Source organism: Prinia subflava, chromosome 2 (genome assembly GCF_021018805.1).
Source record: "Prinia subflava isolate CZ2003 ecotype Zambia chromosome 2, Cam_Psub_1.2, whole genome shotgun sequence".
Classification (NCBI taxonomy): Eukaryota; Metazoa; Chordata; class Aves; order Passeriformes; family Cisticolidae; genus Prinia; species Prinia subflava.
Window position 1 is genome coordinate 104,534,120 of NC_086248.1, and position 20,992 is coordinate 104,555,111.

The following is a 20,992-nucleotide window of genomic DNA, read 5'->3' on the forward strand; positions in this document are numbered from 1 at the left end:
AATTGCTTTTACCCGTATTTACAGCGGAAAGATCTGTTTGCAAAAGAGAAACTCAGCACCTGAGTATTTCCTTTTTGGTCCAGTAGGTGCAGGCTCTTAGACTGACAGATTTAATCTCACCCTTGCTTTAGAATCTGGATAATATCTTTTTAGGCAAGACTTTTACTGCTGTTTTAAAGATCTTTTCTCTGCTCCCTACTACAACAGTGCAGCTTATTACAGAGCTTCTCACATGGCGACCATTTTATGACCAGGGGATACATTGTCATATTGCATTGATTAAAACACTCCCAGTCCACACATCATTGCTTTTTTACACACACATTTCAAATGCAATCTCGGGGAAGGTAAACTAATAGAGAAAACAGCTTTGCAAAGAATATAGTTACTTCACCATAAAGACTTATTCCCCAAATGAGAAGAATGGAGGAAAATGTTCATATTCCCATTATTTGTGCTTTTTTCCATAGTTTAAAAAATCTGTGACATTCTTTCAAACTTTGTCTGCAAAGGAGTCAATTACAGTGCCCATTTCTAGCATGAGATACCCCATCATAGACACCATAAAGATATGTGAGTATGGATCACATTATTGCAGCTCTTTGCCACTTTTTCGTATATCCTTCTACTTCTACCCCCACTCAGGCCAGTAATTAGTGCCCCTCTGCCAGCCTTTTCCAAAGCACGGAAAAAGCAGCCTGCTCCCTGCACAGGGGAGCAGGCTGTGGAAGGGAAGGGATGGACTCAGCCATGGATCTGCTGGACTTGGGCCTGCTTGCTCTCAGCACAGGGATTGCCATTTATCCCACTTGTCACCAGCATGGCAGGATCCTCTCTGCTCCTGCTTATCACATCGGGGTGTGATACAATACCTAATTATAAAATCAATCATTAGCAGCTCTGTAAAGTCAGAGGAAATACTATCATACATGTCTGGTGTGGTTTTCCATAACTTCCCACAGCTGGAAGCAAGAGGTGGAAAAATGATGTCCAGTCTGACTGGTGAAACTGTCTCAAACCAGCAGTTAGTGAAAGACTGCAGGATCTATCACAGGATCCCTCTATCACCTATGCATATGCTGTGATAAAAACCACTATCATAATTACATTTATTTAATACTACCAGTAGCTCTGCCATTTTCTGGTCACTGTAATAAAAAAAAAAAAAAAAAGATTAATAATAATACTAAGCCCTGGAGCAAACAAAAGTCTGACTTAGTAGAAATATTTCTCAAGCAACTACTCAGCTGGACTTACACAATGGAATTCATCTTGGATTAAGTATTGTATTTGTTTTTTTAATGGATAAATAGAGAAAGGAAATTTAAGCTATCCAATGTAATCTTGTTTAATAAAAATCTGCATGTCATTACCTCTTCTTCATATCTGCACAGCCAACACAGCACTGCCTGAATGTTCCCAAAAATTAATAACACAAACACAATTGTGCAAAACTGTTTTCCAAAGCATAACAAAAACTTTTGCCCTCTTTTAGCCCACATGAAAACTGGCTTTGCTGTTCAGCGAGCCATATCTAAGAGTACAATAAAAATACCCTTGTGCATGCACAATGCTTAATTTTCACAAAATTTTATGCTGAAATAACCCAATTTTAAAGGGCTGTAAAGCAACATGTTTCTAAAGTCACATCTCAAGTGCTCTGGCATGTCCTTTTGAAAAGCTAGTGGAATGAAGACAAGATCTGAAAGCAGTACAGAATGATGGCACCACTTGGAACCACAACAAAATTATTTCTATCTTCACTCTCATTTAAAAAAAAAAAAGCCTAAGAGCTGAGTATGGATTAAATATAGTAATTGAAATCTGGCTGAGAAGCTGCGAACTTTTATGCCAAGTTCTAGCCTGAAATGAATTTAAATGGTCACAAGTAAAAAAAATCCACAAAGGGGAGATTGCAAAGAAATCCTAGCAGGGAAATAAAAATAGCATCATGAACAAATAGCGTAATCTTAAAAAGGGAAGCAAAGAAAGCAGGAACTGGTAAATATTCTTGAACTTCTGTATAAAAGAACTAGAAAAAAGTAGGACAGCAGAGCTGGGGTCACTGTAGAAAACCAAGTGAAGGTGTTTGGGGTCACTGTAGAAAACCAAGTGAAGGTGTTTGTTTTGGTATTTGAAATACAGGAGTGAGGTCAGACTGTGAGGGGTGACCTGAGGGCTGTCAAACTATTGAGAGAAACTCCAAGGCCTGCCTGGCAATTGCTCCACACTGGCCATGACCCAATCAACTTCCCAGTGTTTTACTGTAAAATAGTTTGCAAGTACCTGTGCAGTTCTAAAATGTAACTTGTAATGCAACCCTATATTACTATAGATTGGCAGTGTAATACATATTTTATTTTTTTCTATGCTCACTGTACATACAGAGCTTCTTATACCAACAATTAACAATGGCTTTACAAGGGATTAGTGAGATTTAGAGAAGGTTTGGGGGTCCAAACTGGTGATCCCCCTTTGCAGAGAGAGGACCCCTGCCTGCGGCAGAAACAATATTTAATGTACAATTAGGCACAACGGGTCAGTGTATTTCCAGAGCTGAGGCAGTTGGCTGTGGGACTGGTGGCCATTATCACACCAACAGGCTCAGGGCAAAAGGGATTAGGAACCCATCTGATGATTGGTAACTGCCCCACAGCATTTTCTCTTTATTGTGTAACAGGGTGAATAAATCATCTTGTTTTCCTACATAACAACTCTTAAGGTTGTCCTTGCTGTATTTATTGCTCTTTCTGCACATGAACAGCAAAGGTAATGCTGTACATTCTGGGGCATTTGAGGACCTCCTAGAAATGACTGCATAGGGAGACATCAGGAGGTGGTGCTCTTCCTTAATACAAAAAGGAACAAAATACAAGCCATGGAGAATTTCTGGAGTCTTTGGCACAATTCCTGAGAGATATGGTGCCTAAAATTCCTCAAATACCCCATGGGAATTGTGGGGCACCTGTCCAATTGTGTCCTTTCTGGGTAGCTGACAAGCTTGGTGCATTGCATGTCAGCCTCCTGCATCCCTAGGTACTTCCACCAGAGCCTTGGGAAGGTGGGATCTGATAGGATCAGGTCTGTGGAAAGGGATTTATGGACACTGATGAAATGCATTGAGGTCTTTTTCAAGTAGTATTGACAGGAAATACACTGGTATTTCCAAATAAACTTGCTGCCACAGTAGGGCTGCAGGTGGAACTTGTCAACCTAACACTTCCTGTACAGTTCCTATAATAAACCCCTATTTCCCGAAAGGGAATGCCCGCATAATAATAATAATAGATATTAATAACATGCATACTTTCGTGTCAAGTTTGAATTTTGAGGAAATGCAGTGAAGAAACTTAAGGCTGGAAGTTTCCACCCGTCTCCCCCCTGCACACAGCATCCTTCCCGCTGCAGCAGGCGATGCCTTTGGAACCGCTGCCTTTTCCCTGGGAGCGCCGAGCGCTGCGGCAGGTGATGCGGCCGCTGCCCCCGGCCCCACCGGCCCCGGCAGCCAAGGGAGGAGGAAGAACCTCAACCCCCAAACCTGCGGGAACAACTTCCTGTCCTTCATGCCTCCCGCCGCCCCCCATAGGGATATATTTAAAAATAAATATATATGTATATAAAAATATTCCTAAAACAAGCAGTTGATAAATGCAGCTAGTAAATAACCACCCATTAAAAAAAAAAAAAAGAAAAAAAAGAAAAAAAAAGAAAAAAAAAGAAAAGAAAAACACCCCGCACAAGCCATAATGATGATGATGATGATGATGACGGGAGGGGGGGAAATAAATAAATAAAAGCGAGCGAGAGTCGGCGAGGGAGAGGGAGGCAGGTTCAATTATCTAAACAAAGAAATCATGGCGGAGTGTTTACATTTGGCAGCCCAAAGCCTCTTGGATTACGGAACCCCCCCCAAACCCAAGCGGCCCCCCCCGGCCCCCGCAGTTGCGGCTCGCCGGAGCCCGCCCGCCGACACCTCGCCGCGGCCCGGGTAAGTGCGGAGCTTGCGGCGGCCGGACCCGGGCGGGCGCTAGGGCGGGGGAGAGCGGCTCCCCCCGCCCGATGCGTGTGTGTGTGTCTGTGTGTGTCGGTGTGTCTCTGTGTGTGTCTGTGTCGCGGGGGGGACACGGGCTGCGCTCGCCGCCGCGCCGGCCAGGGACTGCCCGTCCCCGTGCCCGTCCCTGTCCCCGTGCCCGTCCCCGCCCCGGGGTCACGGCGCCCGGCGCTGACTGGCGGCTCCGCCCCCACGGCCGCCCCCCGCGCCCCCCGCCCGCCGCCGCCGCCGCCGCTGTGCCCCGCCGGGCGCAGAGAACTGCCCGCCCGGGCACGGAGGGGGGGCTCCGCTCTTCAGGAGCCAGAGGCCCCGACATGGGCAGCGGGGGCAGAGGCGCGGAAGGTGGCGGGGGCGGCTTGACGATGCTCCTTCTCCCGCTGTCCGAGAGCCGCAGCGCATAGCGAGCGTGGGCACCGGCGGAGGGGGTCGGGAGCTGGCAGCAGCGCAGAACCCATCTCCCCAAAACACCCTTACCCCCGAACGTGCTAGCTGCCAAATACCCTTGATCCAAATGCCCTCTCCCCGAAATGTTTTTACTCTACAAATGGTCTTATTCCCCAAGTGCCATCAGCTTCCAACACCCTCACCTTCAATGGTCCTTGCCCTTGCTTCCAAACATCCTTGCCCCCAGTGCTTTTGTTACAGTCTCCCTCGCTCACAAACGCCCTTGTCTGCAAACAGCTGCACCCCTAAACAGCACCAACCCCGATCTTCTTGCACTAAACCATCTGCACTTCTATAATTTTACCCCCCAAAGCCCTGTAGCTCCCAACCTCCCTCAATCAAGTAACGGTATTTAGCTTTTGGTGCTGCTCAGAACTGTGTTCCACATCCTACCCCCTACCCGCCATCCCCCGAAACAGCCAGAAAGGTGCCTGGGTCCCTCCCCCTGCCAACACCAGCCCCCAGACTGCTGATCTGACACTCCCCCCCCCCCCCACCCCAATCGGCCACTGCTGTGAAATGTGGAAATGACCCTTTCAAGCAGGCTGCAAATGTTGCTCCCATGCATCCATCAAAAAGTCCCTCGGCCCCAGACACATCTCAGTGCTGGAAAGCTGTAAAACTAATTTGCCACCTCTGCCCTCCTGGATGTGGCTAAGGGGCAGTGGCCTCCCTCTGATTTTGTGACCCGAATACACTGTCTGTGAGTCCTGCTGCACCGCACTTATCCCTGTATCGGAATGCTTGGGAGATGCGTGAATTGCTTCCCTGGCTTGGCAGCAGAAGGACTGGCAAAATGACTATGGAGGTAGCAGGATGTAGGGACTGGGAAAGACACTTGGCTGGTTCCAGGCTTTTTCTGTCACAGTGCTGAACCTACAATATTTCTGAGGCTGTGCTCCTACATGTCCCAAATTCAGAGTGCATTGAGCTATGTGAGATTGAGAAAAGTAGCAAAGATACATCTTTATTAACTCTTTGAACTGTTTGACTTAAAAAATTCGTGGAGGTAAAATTCATGAATGAAAGAAAAATGCTTTATATTGTAGAGTTACGAAGCAGTGTAAGTGAAAAAGGGTTTGGGACAGGGAGTTTGAGACATTCACTTTTCATGCTCTTCTGTGGGAGTGGGTTTTACTGTTGTGTGTTATGTGACGGTGAGAAGCCTGCGCTCGTATCAGCATAGTGGTGGTGGTGCACCGAAACAGTGAGTGAAACAGAAATGGGTGGAGGTGCTTACGGGTGCCGCCGCTGGGTGTGTTTATCCAGGGACTATGGCTTCGGTTCTCAGTGTGTGTATCCAGCCCTTTGCTATGTCTAGGGGCACCATGGCAGGGGCAGTGGCCTACCCAAAAGCTGTGGCTGGCTACAAACCCTTGATTTCTGTCTTCCATTACCAGATGTTACGGTGACATGTTGCATGACAAGGGAACCAAACACAGGTTAGCACCAAATGTCAAACCATGCAAAATTTTGGCTCTGGAGACATCAGCAAAGCAAGTTATGTTTCCATTGCTCAGAAGGTCATTACTCAAAATCTCTTGTTTCCTTTCCTCTCCTTATTCCCTCCTCTGTGCAGCTACATTCCCCTACATCGACATTTCGGCCAGGCTTTTCTGGGTTTGTACATTCTGCGGATAAAAGGCCTATTGAGGAAATTCCCCATGCACTTCGATCTTTTGCCACTTTACTTCCTAGAGTATCTGAAGGTTTGAGGCTGTTTTCTCAAGGAAAGCTCTTAATTTAAGTGGCCTGTTAACTGTTAATTGCTGTTCTGTTCTGGCTATTTGCTTGAGTATCATGTCAAACCTGCTGTTCTGGTCTGGAGGCTACACTGGTGATCTGCTCTGATCTCTACACTGCTCTTGCTTTCTACTGTGCTATTGAAGACCAAGGTAATATTTCTCTTCTTAATGCAAACTGACATTGCCTTAGATTTAAGAATTTTGGTGAGCATGGTGTCCCACTTAAAACAGTTTATTAAAAAAATCTCAATTTTATGGCTATTAAAAAAAAGAAACAAACAAACAAACAAAAAGGTGCCCTGAGACGTAGCATTGAAATAATTTTGTTTCTGTTTCTGCAGTAGTAATGTGTTTAGAGGAGAAAAACACCTAAAGCTGGGCAAAACAATGACGAGATGATGGGTAAGGTGGTTAACAGAGTTCTGAAGGAACTCCTGTTTATTAAACTGTAACCATCAGTGTGCTCAGTGTAAGCAGAGCTTGAACTTCCAGTGAGTGCTCCTGGGCTGACTGGAAGAAGGGTGCATTATCTGTCTTGAGGTCTGTGCAGTGTGTGTAACTGTGGCAGTGCCAGAGAAATTCCATCCCTAGGAACAATTTCCTTCATTTATTGTGAAGTTAGGTTCTGTTTTCTAGTAACTGTAAAATCAATGCTCTGTTTTGGCTGTTTGACCATGATAGTCACACCAAAATGATAAAACAATGCTGGTGGAATGTATATCATCGTGTCCCAGGCTGAGGAGAGCATTACTGGGGCTGGCTCTCTCGTGGCGAGTGTTTGTAGGTTTTTGATTAATGAGAGTTCATTCGAGTATTGAGAGAAGAAGAGACCTCTCAAATGATGCTGAATCTGTTTCCCCAGTATGTAATAGAATGAAACTCTGGGGCTGTCGCTGGACAGTAAGATATTCTGACATGAATATATATTTCAGAGCTCTGCACAAAATGAGGATTTCATGCATAGGCAACACAGTGTGACAAGTCATATCCTGTGTGACCTTGTGCTTACAGTATAAAGTTGTGTAATAATATATTCTGCTAAATTAATACACAAAATAAATAGAACATAACTCATTTTTATGCTAATAATGATATTTTTCAATTCAAGCACCTTTTATTCTAAGACTTCAAAGTAAATTACAGGTAAGAATAAACCAAGCTTCACAACACCATTGTGAATTTTTGTATTATCATACAGAGAAAGGTATCATTATTAATTACCATTATTTAATTTTCTCTTAATTATTATCTGATTTGCCTGCTCTCTGATAACTCTTCTCTCTCCTAATATGTTGATGATAAAATATGATCTTATGAAAAGGAAAAACATATATTAATTTCAGCCACAGGAATGGACAGATCTGTCAGAGCTAAGAAGGAAAATAATACTGACTGATTTCTGAAGGAATTAGCAGAGAATTTTGACAGTAGAATGTATTTTCTGTGGCTGGAACAGAAAGTAAATTTGGGATCACTCTGATGTGTGGTTCATTCTGTGATGTAACTGTAGGTGAAAGGCTGATGAGACTGTACAAAGACGTTAGCTGAGAGAACAAAAGAAACCCAAACTGTTTTGTTTAATTCGAATCACAGAGGATAGGATTTGTTTAATTCATGTCTCCCAGGATAGGGTTTCCAAAAGGACGGATTATTGGCTTAGTTCTACTGCCAGTGGTGAAAATGCCATTTACTCCAAGGAGAGCAGATTTAGGCCACTGACAAGTGCTTTTGCAATCCTGTCCTTTATGTTTGTAAAGAGGGAGTGCAATCTTGCATTCCTGATACTCAGGCATGTGTTTCTTATAAACTTCAGCACAGGATTTGATTCTCTGTCAGACCCCTGTATATGGAGGTAAAATAAAATTTCTGGGATGAGAACCCAGCTTGCAATGTTCTTCAGCAGCTTTTTCTCCATCTATGGCCGTGAGGTTGTGTAGGCAGGCAATTAGTACAGAATTTGCTTGAACTTATTAATGCATATTTACAACCTTAATTCCAGTTTAACAGAATGTTTTGTGGTGGAATGTTTACAGAAAGAGCACGAGAAAAAATTATCCCTGCATGTATTAAGCACAAAGAAAGCATCCCAATACTGCTGTGTAGGAGCAACTGACAAGACAGAACATATTACAAGAAACTATCTTTTTCATTAAGTCTGCACAAAATGAGGATTTAACACATGGGCAGCACAGCCAGTCCCAGCGGTTTAGTGCCCATAATCCCACCTTGAAAATGGCTTCACAATAATAATTACTGCTACAAAATGGACACTGCTTCCCATTTTGGCAGGTCTACTTCACACATAACTAATTGCAAACACACAAGGCAAGGTCTATATTTTCCTGTCTGCCTAGTTCCAAAAACCTTCCCATAAAATTTCCAGTCTCGAGCTGACAACTCCCCACTTGGCCTTGTTTTGCCACACTAAGGCAAAGCATGTGGGGCAGCCCCCCTTGCTTTGGAGAGCTCCAACCACCCCTGGACATTAAGGTGCTATGACATGAATATATATTTGTGAGCTTTGCAAAAAATGAGGATTTCACACATAGGCGACACAGTGTGATGAGTAGTATCTGGCATGACCTTGCAAATGCAGGCTGAGCTCAGAATAAACAGCTCAGGAGAGCAAGGACTATGGCAAATTCTCAGGTTCTGGAAGGAAGGAAGGAAGTGTTTGGTTCCAAGCCTGCAGAGCCTCTTCCTACATAACTTACCTGCTTTACACAGGTGGTGAAGTACCCAAAGAACAACAATTTCCAACTACTGTTAGAAAGCTGGGCTCGTTATTACAGAAAGTCCATGGTCAGTGGAACTCATCACAGAGAGCTGAAAACCCTTGTCATGGCTGGAGATTTCACAGCTTCTCTGTTCCAGATGTGGATGGTTGGTTCTCAATGTGACAACACCCACATTTATCACTTGTTCAGGCTGTTGTTCCTTTCTCCCATACATTTTCTTGCCAACTTTTTTCTCTTGCTAAGTGAACGATAGATTGGGATGTAATGATTTTTTTCTACCCTTCTGGAATAAACTGCGACTTTTTAAAGTTGAAAATAATGTATATGTTTGTGGTACATTCATGGACATAAGAAAGTGTCTTCCCACACATCACTTTCTCACAGTTCAAAACAACGTGGTGCAATCTGGCTCCTTCTCAGAGCTGTCACTGAGTTTGGGCTGCTAGACTCTGGGTAGGGGGCAGGACTTTCTTGTTCAGGAGAACTAATATGAAATAGGACCTTGAAATACACACTATTTAGACTGTATCAAAGATCTATGTGGTTTTATGATTCAGCTTTCTTTCTTTCTTTCTTTCTTTCTTTCTTTCTTTCTTTCTTTCTTTCTTTCTTTCTTTCTTTCTTTCTTTCTTTCTTTCTTTCTTTCTTTCTTTCTTTCTTTCTTTCTTTCTTTCTTTCTTTCTTCCTTTCTTCCTTTCTTCCTTTCTTCCTTTCTTCCTTTCTTCCTTTCTTCCTTTCTTCCTTTCTTCCTTTCTTCCTTTCTTCCTTTCTTCCTTTCTTTCTTTCTTTCTTTCTTTCGTGAAATTAGGGTGGGTTTCACTGGTTTTTTAGGCATAAGCCTGAGTCTATGGCTTGTGGTCAATTCTGGAGCAAAAAGTCCCGTAGAAACCAGCCAGGAAAAGATGTGGAGAGTCTGTCTTCCTTTCTCAAAGGTGAGATAACTCTGCCATTATTGGTGGAAGTTTGTTCACTCTATTTTTAGAAACCACAAAGATTTTGCAGTCTTCCTGGGTACCCCATGGACCAAAACCTCCCTTGTTGTATTAATTTTGTTACCACTTGTTCTATCTAAATTTGACATAAAGAGGAGTCTGTTCACTCTTCTCTGTATTCTCATGTAGCTGGAGAATTTCACTGTGTCCCTGCCAGTCATCCCCTCTCAGGCCTAAACAACCCCAGGTTCTTCCCTTGCTCCTCAGAAGTCATGTTCCAGCCTTGCACTGGTTAGTCCAGATCCATCCTGAAGGGTTGAGCTGACTTTGCTGGACTCAGTCTAGCTCTAGCCAATGCCATACCATCTTTCATCAGGATGGGAATTATTTTGGCTTAACAATACTCCTACTGTTTCCTATTTAGCTTTAGTTCTTAGAACTTTATTATTACACGAGGCTTGGAGACCATGGAGAAAGTGACATCAGTCAAAATGAATAATAAATACATTTTACTATGGCAATATTTCTTACCTTTCAAATATTTTTGCTTTTCTGAGTTTTATCTTCTCTCTCCTTTTCTAAATGAGGAGATAATTTTAGGTAGAGAACAATTCCACTCCTATATCCAATGTAAGGATAGAATTGTTTGTAGTGTAACATAGTCCCATGCTACATAACTGTCCTATATATTTACAAGAATAAGTTCTTTTGGTTGTGTTTTTTTCTGTGGTCTATTAGGGAAATCATGCCTAAATGTTAGAATTATTGGTAAGTAGATGCAGACACAGCAGATCATAAACTCAGTGCATACATTTTGGCCTAAGACCACATTCATTTTGCTTCTAAAAAGCATTCTATAGACTATAATATATTCAAAAATATTTCTTAAATTGTGAAGTCTTTGAGGTTGGATATTCATAAATGTTTGCAGAGCACCTAGAATTCATCTCTGATTGGGGCCTATGGGTAATTTAGAAACATAAATATTTAATGGTAATGGTAATTACCCCTTTTTCAGAATAATAATGTCTTTGAAGTTCCATCTTGGATGAGTGAAACCCCCTTAATAAGTTTCTCCCACCACTTTGAAGAATATTTTCTTGTCATTGGAAGCAGTTCTGGAATTCATAGTTCTGTATATTACAAAAATGCCACACTTCATAAATTGCAGAACTATTTGCTCCAACCTGTCTCCTGCTTAAAATGCACAGAAACTGGGATGCAAGTGGCACCATGGATTGTGTTCTGTGGGTGTTCCTACCTTGATGCTTTAGTTGAGATGAAGAACAATGTTTGTAAGGATCAGGCCCACTTCCAGCTCTGGGATTCTCATTGTGCAGTGGTCTCCCAGAACCAAAACTGGATTCCTCTGGGATTAAACCACACCAGAAGCACATTCTTGGGAGTGATTCTTCCCTTGGACCAGAGCAGAACATGCAGAGAATTACCTCAAGTGACTAATGAAAACTTGACAGAATATTGACTATATGATACACACTTCCAAATGGCTGCCATGATGTATTGACAGCAGCACTGGCAAATAAATAATACATATTTTTAAAATTTCTGTAATTACATGTTTACCCAATAGGCCAGAACAGCTCTGTCCCAAGGAGCTGTTGCAGTCTGAGTAAATAATACATGTTTTAAAGTCCATAATTACATATTTAAACGATAGACTATCGAGGAAATAATGCACATTTTAAAAAGTCCATAATTACATATTTACATGATAGTCTGTAAATTCTGTAATTACTTATTTACACAATAGACCATAGCAGCTGTTACAGTCTATTATGGTAACTCCCATAGAATTATATTATGGATTTTTTTATAACTTAAAAAATAAGTATATTTACCAGAAAATTGTATTGCTAGTCTTTAAAAAACCCTCCACAAACCTCTAAAATAGGAAAATATGTGTAAAGTTAAAAATTTAGGGTGATACAGAGATGGGAAAGTTCTTACCCCTTTGTGGTAAATGTCTTTTGTTAGCATGAGGAGCTTAGGATTTTTCATTAATTTCAGAATTTCTTTACTTAGGTGGCACAAATATAAATATGCAACATTACATGATTATACTTCCCTTATTGTCATGTAGACATTCAATTTGGATAAGCATTCAGGATACTTAAATTCTTCAGTTCCTGTTCTGCTCTTATTAAAATCGGTGATAAAACTCCCATCAACCGTGGTTTCAGAAACCATTTATATTGAGGACAGCACTTACACATGTACTTGAAATCAATGGCACTTAAGCATCTTTTAAAAATAAGCACATACTTAAGGACTCTCATGAATTCTGATGGACCGAAACATATGATTAAATGCTTTCCTGAATTGGGATACTGCCTTCCATGGAGGCAGGACTGGAACCTTCCTCTTCCATGGCTTTATTGATGGGCCACAGGTTTTTTGTTGCTTATGCTGTGGCTTCTCCCTAAGGAAAAGCTTTTTTTAGCGTGTTTAACTCCAGACATATGTGTGTGAGAATTGGTGCTACAGCAAATGCGTTGCTGCTCCTTTGTTCTTCGTGGAGAGCCATGAATTGAGAATTCATCCAGTGTTTTCCATAGCTCAGCTGCTGAATTTGTTCCTCATGTTAAAGACTGGATCAATACACCTAAATGAGACTTCTGTCCATAATTACTACTAAATAGGAGGGCTAAACCAAGCAAGTCAGAATGTGACATTTAGCTCAGCCGGACCTTATGCATTTAGTAAGGAAACAGAGTATGAGAGAAACCTTTGATCCCCACTGTTGGTTTCATTAAAACATTGCAGTTAAGAGAATCTGAGCTGTTGGGAGCCCCATTTAAGCCTTGCCATAAACGTGATGAAATATGCACCCTTTTAACAAGGGTTTGAAGAGTGTTCAATTGCTGGTCACACATATTGACTGAAAACACCAGGTAAAGGGCTGAAGATTTTGTCTTTTCTTCACAATGAGCATTACGCCATCAAATTGAGTAAAAAAAATATCTGGTCAGAAATAAAGAAGACTTTTTGTCAAGTGAAATATGCAGAAATTCAGTCTCACAAGGAAAGAAAATCCTCAACAAGAGACACTTCTGCTATTTTTTGCTGTAGATCCTCCCAAATGTTTTTACTGAACACCAGTGCACACATTTGGCTATTTGGTTAAAGGCCAAAGGGAAAGTCAATATCAATATCAATATCAATATCAATATCAATATCAATATCAATATCAATATCAGTGTCAATCCTTTGTTAAAATTACAAAGGTGATAGAAGGAATGATTAAATAGCAGAAACCTAATTCTTATCTCTTCCATGATGCTTTTTACCTCTGTAAAACAGATAAATTGCATTACCTGACTTGTCAGTCTTTGAAACCTGCACATGAAAATAAAGGACGTGTGGGATTAGAGAACTAAAAATCTGAGCAATAGCTTCAGGTTATGTAGGAACCATATTTAAGTGGTTAACATTTAAAAGCAACTTTCAGTCTTGCATTCTCCACAACAAATTCTTGCATTTGAAAAATAAAAAAAGATTAGAGGACCTCTGTCTCCTGTTGGACAGCCCCATGGCACTCAGGGGGAATAACCAATGCTCTTCACTATCCCTTGCAAAACTGTCAAGGTCAGTTGCTGTGTCATTTTTCTATTCTGTTTTCCATTAAAATATACACACATCAACGTTTGCTGGGTTTGTAGCACTTCCAAGCTTTCCACTTGAGCTAACATAGAGGAGCTGTCATCTTTTCCATGTGCACCCTGTGCCTGAGAGTTACACACATTCTTTGAAGGTTTTGTGGATCTGCAGCTTTCCACCACGTGAATGTTGAGAGCTTTCCCTTCTCCCAGCCCTTCTGATTTGCATGGCATCCATCCTTGCAGGCACAGCACCCGCTAGGAGTTCTGGGACATTTTATTGCTAAGGAAAGATTTTGTGTTCATGGAACTGTGGCAGTTCTCTAAGAATTCTGACCTCAGGTTGGAGCCATCCACAAGTGCACAATATAAGTTTTCACAAATAAACAAGATGTGTTGTACAATATAAGCTTTATAAGGGAAAGCTTTATTATCACATGCATTTTGGCCACAAACCAGCTTGTTTTATTGTGAAAAATCCCACTGGGGAGTCAGCACAGGGAATATTACATGAAGAAGGCAGGCAGATTCCAGCACATTTTATTTGCCAATAAGCAGGACTTTGCACTCGTAATTTTGTTGATTGTCAGATGTAATTTAAATTCATCAATTATCAATGAGTAATCCTATCTGAAGTGTTTCTAGGAACAGTTAAAATCCCAGTTGGATTGACACAACACTTTCTCCTTTAGAGATACATAAATTTAGTAGAGTAAGTTGTCTCACATGATATTTTGGAATGTTCTTGAAAAATTACATTTGAAGTTGAAGTGAGACTTCATTTCTGTCTTCCTGTATGTGATGGGAGAGGATGTGTCACTTTAAGGAGACAGATCCAGACTTTCCTCAGAGGTGCTCAGTGAAAGAGAAAGAGGCAATGGGCATGAGATGCAACAGGGAAAACTCTGATTAGGTTTTAGGAATAATTTATCATGTGGGGGGTGGTCAAATGCTGGAACAGATTACCATGACAGACTGAAATCTCAGACTTGGGCAGTTTTTTGCACTGAATTCCTGACTCTCTTTTATAGGTTGCCTGTAGGACAGGTTTTGGCTGTGTCCCTCACCACCTTGCCCTTGTTCTGCAGAAAGCGTTCAGATTAAAATGTGATGTGCTATATAAAAATAAACTGTTACTATTACTGGTTTGTGGTGGTCCTCAATTGTGATGGAAGAGCAAGTGATTACGTCACTTGGCAGCTATGATGACAAATATATATTTGTCAGAAATAGTTACTTACTTTATATGCACTTGTTAGTTTTCTTTTATTGCTTTTTTATTATAATGGAACTTGAGGACAGAGACAGATTTCTTCCCTGCAGTGTTAACTACAGTAAGAGGTAGCATTATGGAATGTCATCTATTGCCTCTTAGAATGATAAATATTTCTTAGACAAAACATTGTGCAAACCTGTATGTATAAATTCCTTTATCCCAGCTATTAGCATGAAGAGTAAAACTACAGCTTACTATTACTGGGGATTTGTCATGGACTAAATGACTCCTCTCCAGCAGAGAACACTTCCTTCCATACACTTCCCACAGTTTCTTTGCTGTTCTTTACGTTTGAATGCCAGCAGTGTCTTTTCTATACAGGCCAACGTTTAGCATTTGATGCTGCAGAGGAACACTGCAAGACATGGATGAGCAGCTTTTAAATACTTTTTTCCTTAGTCCTTTATAACTTGTTAAAGTGAAGAATTTGTGAATATAATATTGAAGTGACCATGCCTCTTCTACAGCACAGTCAAGCAAGAAGGCCTGTATTGCAGGTAGATGGATTGGGACTTGGAAAAACTAAAGGACCTTCCCAAGCTGCCCTAGGAAGGAGGCAGTATAGGTAACATAGAACTGAGGAATTTTGCCTGTTTTCCCCCAAGCATTAGTCAAGAAAAGATGGTGCAGACTGGTCAAGACACTTATTTTCCTTCTGTCTTAAATGTATTCTGAGAGCTGAACTTTATGAATTTCAGTGACCATCAAAGCAAGGGAGGTTTGACTGCAGCTCTAACAAGTGAGAACAGTGTGGGGAGGTGTTGTGCAGGCGCTCCCAGCTGTGCTAATGGCCTGCAAACCTGACCCCCTCAGTGAACTGCCAGGCCTCTCTAGTTCAAAGAGGAGAAAGGGGAATTGGGCTGTAGTTAGTGAGGTTCATCTGGTTTCTCTTGCATGGAGTCTGGATCCTTTGTTTTAAAGGATGTTGGAAAAATACTGAGCAGAGTGATGAGGTAAGGGCTGGCTGAGGAGCTGGAAGTGTCCTATGAGGCAAAATGACCATGGCTAAGAACTTCCTATAGCAGTAAAGTGGAATAGCTCTGGTTCTGCCCCATTGAGTCAATTAAACAGTCAATTAAAATTACATGTGTAAGAAAGACCAGAAAAAAAAAATCAGCAATTTTTCAGATGCAACAGATTCTATTTACATGTAAGAAAGGTCTTAAATCTTGTTCAATATCTACTGTTTTTTTCAAAGGATGTGCATTTTTGAAATCCAGCTGAAGAACTTCCTGACATTATAGTCCTTAAATAGTTGTGGGTTTGGTCTTGGTAGTTTTTTAAATTATGCATCTAAGATAATAATATCAATATAAACATAGAAGCCTTTGGTGGTGGCAGCAGAGCGTGTTAAATATGAGTTGCTCAGGTTTCCAAGGAACACATCTGAAGTTCAAAAAGTCAGACTTCTAAAAATTATGTCTTCACAAAACCAAAATAAGTATTTTCCCCAAATGTTTCTATCTTACCTGTTGAATATGTGATGTTTACACACTCAAAGAAAAATGCTTTACTGTTGGTCTATGGATGCATTGTTGAATGAAAAACATAAAGTAGGAAGTCTTGTTCTCAGAGATGGAGAGTGCATCTCATTGGCCACTGCTGTCATTAAGGGCTGATATGTCTGACACCTGATATACTTTTAATACACTGGGCAATTCTGAGCAAAAATAAAGAAATGAGGAACTTAGCATAAGGTCTATTCATATTCCCAAGCTGTATTTTCACAAGCTCCAGCCCAGGGTCTTTACACAATCACCATGTACTTTTAATGACCTCTGGTGCGTTTTTTATACCCCTAAACCAGTTTTGTACAAATGTAGCCACACATCAAAAATGTGCACATGTCAGTGACTGGTTTGAGGCTGAAAATTTGGCATTTCCACATCCTCAGCTATCACATAATTTCACAAATTTATATTAAGTAAATGGTATTAACACTGTAGCTTTTGTGATCGTTTCTGTAATATTTCTGATTGCTATTATAATAGCTTCTCTATCACCTGCCCCTTTTAATGATTCATAAATTCCTTGATTTCTATGAACAGCAAACTATAATAGCACTATAATCAGGACAGCATGCTAAGGTATAGCAGAAACTTCTGCTGCCTGACTACCTCCAGCTTTCCTTCATTGCCTGACTAAATTGTTCAAAATGAGGTTTCCACTACAATTTGAAACAAGGAACTCCCGAGTTCAACACGAGCACCACTGAAGGAGACCATGCTGAAAATTAAAAAGCAAAATAGACAATAACATGTACCAGATTTCAAATGGAGTAAATGCAAGAGCATTCACTGTATAACAAGCCTATTATTAGCTCTACCATAATTTCTCTCTTTTCCTTTTTCCCTCATTTGGTCCTTTTAATTAACAATTTCCCCTATCCTCCACCTGCACCTGCTATACACCCCACACACATGTTCTGTCACAGAGATAGTTCCCAGGACCTTTTTCTGGTATGCTTTAACAGCTTCATTTGAAAAGACAAAGGGTGAGTGATAACTACTGCATTTGGGGTTCTCCTTTTTGTTTTCCACCTATCAGGACTAAATCAGCCCATAAAAACTGCAGTTAAATGAAACATCATAGGCATGGCAGAAGTCACAGATGTCATAATCAGAGGTCTCTATGGGTTTTCTCACTGTGGTTTTTTCTCCCTGAAGATTTTCAATCGCGGTCTCACTCTGAGAATTTGGCACTGGGTTCAAAAAGTTTTCCAGAAACTAGTAATATAATTTCATTTTATTCCATCTCACTCCTGGGTAAAAGCTGTGACTGTCAGCTGGCCATTTCTTAGGTGATCAGTCTGCTTGAAAGGTGTTCATCACAAATCTCCCCATTTTTCATATCCATCTTGGTCGCTTTCTCCTCTGGCTGGACAGGCATGGAGAAAAGTCTCCTCACCTCTAAAGAATAGGTGTGAGATGCGTTAATTTCATCAAGAAGCTGGTGCTGCTCTGGTTCCTGATGAGACATGCTGTGTAGAGAAACAGACAGCTGTCCGTGTGCTCCTTTCACAAGCTGTTAAGTCATAAAAAATAAACCTGCATTGATCAGAGTTCATTCTGTAGTGTGTGGAGTGATTTTTCCTGTGCTCAGTGCTGGCCTAACTCTGCATCTGTTGAAGTCAAACTTCTAACAGAATTAGGCCAAATGAATACTTTTGAATGTCACACATTTTATGTTTTTTAGAGTTTTTTTTGTTTGGTTGGTTGGTTTTGGTTTTGGTTTGATTTTAATTTTGCATATCTAGTTTTTGCTTTTCTAAAGGAATTTATGGAGAGACTCTTTAAGCATTAACAACCAAACAGGTATGAATTCCATCCTTCTGCTTCAAAGCAATACTTGTAATAGCACTGAACGACATCCTGCCTTGAGGCCAGTGGCAGCTGTGGCTGATTAGGGAGGAATGTATAAAGTAGACAGCAGAAAAACCAAAATGGAGATAAAAGAGAAAACACATCATCTCACAGGTATAAGAGAATTTATATATCAAGGATTGGAGTTAGGTAAACTAATGTTTAGTTGGAGAGATTATTTTCTAGATTGACAGTAACTATATCTGGATTAAATATAAGTGTTTTTTTCACTCATCCCAATTTGTTCTGAAAATGTTACCTGCCCATTTGCTCTGTAAAAGGGACTCTGTTCTAGGGCTGGTGAAATTTAGAAATCATCTTCCCTTTTCTTTTGCTCATGCTACGTTTCCATTTTAACTGTCAGTTTCTCACTTCTGTAGCAATTACTGCCTCATTCCACTGCATGCAGCTAATATGTTGGTAATCATTTAATATAACTTCCTTTTAAAACCAGCTACTGTGCTGGAAAATTGGAAGTTTTAACTTTTAATGGGCCTGATCTAAAAGAGCATTTTGTTGGAAGTAGTTTGTGATTTGTATAATTCAACATGTATCATTTAAAAGAAAAATAGAATCTATCTAATCTCTAATCTATTGGAATGTTCAAGTCTGTCTAAGAATTGTGGCTAAAGTGATAAAGTTGAGGCTTATACCAATGATGGTACTGGTTGAACTGGATTAGAGCTTGTGTTATTCAAAATCGTGGTTTAAAATCGGGTGAGCTTTGAACAGAATTTGCAGATGAAATGCTGCTATCTTGGGTAGTCAAGATTTTAAAAGTCTGGAGAGGGATTTTAGAAGCATCTGCTGAAATTCAGTAAATTAGCAGGCTGATGAGAGAGACAGTCCTAGGAATTTTGAATTAGAAAGCTTTTTAAAATTTTTTGACCTGTTTTTAGATTCTGTATTAGCTTTGACTTGTTGTGGAAATCTCTGTGTCATCATGGACACATAATGAAAAATTTGAAATTAATGAAGTGCATCAATGGGAGAGATCTGAACTTAACACCTTCCAAGGGTAGAGTCCCTTTGCTTGTTATTTGCTGTTAGTTTTATTATCACAAATTCATCTACACTGAATGAGTCTGTCTACACTTCTCTGCCAGATTTTCAGTCTCTCTGAGTGTACTTCAGTCAGTCTGAATTTCATCCCGATTATTTTCATCGGTGAGCTGACCAGTTTTTCTCTTTGTAACTCTGTCATCTTATTGATAGTTCCCACACTTCGTGACCTTGTAGATGAGTTTTCCATGTATTAATGTAGCAAAAGCTTTTCTGGAGAGTGTGGAATCTGTGCCCATATATTCCATTGTGATCAGTAACTTGTAATTCTTCTTTTAAAAGTGCTGAGGGCATCTTTAGGCTTGATATCCCTTTGGTGAGCTGTGCCAGCAGTTTCTCTTGCAGCTATACAAACTCCTAATGGTATTGTTTCCTGAAATAATAATGTTTCAAGGGTCTGGCATGGCTGTGAAGTCAGGGGTTTGTATTTTTCTAGATAGTGGTTATCACTAACCTCTCCTGAGTCCAGCTCATAGTCTGACCAGGTGTTAAATATATCTGCTAATGATTTCTTTATCTCTTCTGACATATCTTTCTGAGCTCTGAATTAATTCTGTCTATTCCTGGAGTTATGTCAACCTTCAGACTTTCTAATTTCTTGATGAGCTGTTCTGGCATGTTACTGATTTTCTTTGGTGTTTATTCTTCCTCCCCCAGGAAATTTATGTCTGATCCTGTCATCAGTCCCAACCTTGTTTTATGTACAATAAAATAGAGAGTTCATTTTCAAGCAGTCTCTCCTTCCTGTTAGTAAACTGCCATTTGCCATTTCATAGGAGTGCTTCTGTTTCTCTTAGTGACCTTATGCTCTTTATGTGCTTGAAAAGAAAAAAATCTTTATTTACAATTTCCTCACCTTATGTGAACTTTTCCTTTCATTTTCCCCCTTTGCTTCTTTATCAGTATGTCAGTCTCTTAATTCCATGCTATAATCTTTCTGGTTGTCTTCCCTATCTTTATTTTTGTACCTTAAATATTCCTTTTTCATAAATTATTTTTCTTTCATTTTTCTCTTCATTCTCAATATGTATTTTACCACACAAGGTTCTGATGCCAGACAGCACATCTCACCTTTGGGCATGTAATAATTGACTTTCAGTACTTTCCATTTCCTTCTCTGTCTTTTCCTCCAGTGCTGTTTTCCATCCACTCTCACCCAGTGTTTCAGTAATTCTCTTTGTGAATTCATAAGGTTTGATTTTTGTGTGCCTGTATTTTTGTCACATTGTCATCTTAATTAAAACTGTAACTGGATTGTAACCGCTGCTGAATAGATTCCAGGTCTGTCTTATTCCACTCAAATCCTAGGTGAAGCAGAATTCCTGCTCTTATTCTTTTATATATTCCCAAGGTGGGGATTTTCCTCGCTGGTGCATGCCAGCGATGCCGTGATGCAGGATGGGCCCTCCCAGAGGCTTTGGGATGGGCCCTGGTGCTGCACCTCTGCTTTTCAGGGGAGGAGTGGCAGAGTGAGGTGATTGTCACTGTATCCCTCTGGCAGCACACGGCGTCCCCACAGCACCAAGGACTGCTTTTAGCTGTCGGAGCCACGAGACGGGGCTTTGTAGAGCAGTTCATAGAAATCTGAAGTTGTGTTTTAACAATAGGGCTCCAGCCTTGCTGACAGGAAAAGTAATTTATTTTGCAGTCTCTTCACATAGAATAACACAATCACATATAGTAGATACTGTCCTTCTGCACTTTGCTATACAGTGTTAATGACTGGCACTTAAATACTTTACAAATTGAATTGCTCTTGTATGAG

At 40.6% G+C, this 20,992-nt stretch overlaps 1 long non-coding RNA gene across 2 annotated transcripts in view; it reads left to right on the forward strand.

The window, feature by feature from the left end:
- The first annotated feature begins 668 nt into the window (after positions 1-668).
- The window catches only part of LOC134547453 (uncharacterized), a 434,555-nt gene continuing 414,231 nt past the window's right edge, over positions 669-20,992 (forward strand). For both annotated transcript variants that reach the window (XR_010079475.1, XR_010079476.1), the window contains exon 1: positions 669-3,988. This is a non-coding gene — a long non-coding RNA (uncharacterized LOC134547453). The remainder of the gene's footprint in view (positions 3,989-20,992) is intronic.